Raw genomic sequence first — 1,004 nt, 5'->3', positions numbered from 1 at the left:
TCATGTCGTTATGACCAATTACGTCATTGGGGAAACGGGTGGCTCTGAGGCACTGGCTTTGGGAGGGGTCTGGAGCTCTGCAGCCCGCACTCATTCCCGAGTTTGGTCCAGGACTCGCGAGGCGTCCAGAGCAGCGAGTGGCCCCGGGGGAGGCCAGCCCTGTCCTGAGCTCCAGCCCACACTTCCACAAGCGCGTTTGACCCTCGGCCTCCGCATTTGCTAAACTGGTGTCATCTCCCTGCTCCTGCACCCCAATCTCCCCAGATCTCCGCGAGGCCTTCTTCAGCTCCGTTTTCTAGTTCGACAGGTGCCTCCCTGTCTTTGCCAGACCATAGACTCCAGGTGGTCTGTATGGAAATCTATCTGCTCACCTCCTTCTCTTCCGTAGGCCTACGAGTCAGCCCGAGACCGCAGGTGAGGACGGGAGGGGTAAGCTGACGCTGTTGCGCAGAGTCACCGCCACCGAGCCACCAGCCTGCGAAGCGCAGAATGTGCCTCCGACGAGGCCGCCCGCTCTTTCTTCCACATTGATCACAGATGTCGAGGTGACCCCGACTGAAAGGGGACCGCAAGATTTTTGAACCATAGATAGAAAGATGGATAGAATCTCTTTAAAGTTTGCAAGGAGCTCTGTGCTTCCTACCTGGTAAAAACCTGTGTTTACCTCGGACACAATCTGATCCTTCTGAGAAAATCTACCCCAAGGACCTTGAGATACGCAAATGTGGGCCGAAGCTCCTCTTCTGAATAACGACGTGGAAGGTCCTCTTTATGGGGACAGAGCCACAGTTCTGTGGGTTACATCTTGTTAAAGGAACACATTTTTCCAAATGCAAATTAAGCCAAAGGACCTTCGATTGAAAATTGTCGCTAATTATCTATGGCCATGCCACCCTGAACAAGCCCAATCTCGTCTGATCTCAGAAGCTAAGCGGGGTCAGGCCTGGTTAGTACTTGGATGGGAGACCACCTAGGAAGACCAGGTGCTATAGGCGTAAAAAATA

General features: G+C 53.5%; 1 pseudogene; it reads left to right on the top strand.

Moving 5' to 3' along the window:
* The first annotated feature begins 876 nt into the window (after positions 1 to 876).
* LOC112478554 lies at positions 877 to 995 on the top strand (annotated as a pseudogene).
* Positions 996 to 1,004: the final 9 nt, after the last annotated feature.

Source organism: Pteropus alecto, unplaced genomic scaffold (genome assembly GCF_000325575.1).
Source record: "Pteropus alecto unplaced genomic scaffold, ASM32557v1 scaffold61, whole genome shotgun sequence".
Classification (NCBI taxonomy): domain Eukaryota; kingdom Metazoa; phylum Chordata; class Mammalia; order Chiroptera; family Pteropodidae; genus Pteropus; species Pteropus alecto.
Note: the sequence above shows the minus strand (reverse complement) of the source record. Positions and strands in the feature narration are given on the sequence as shown.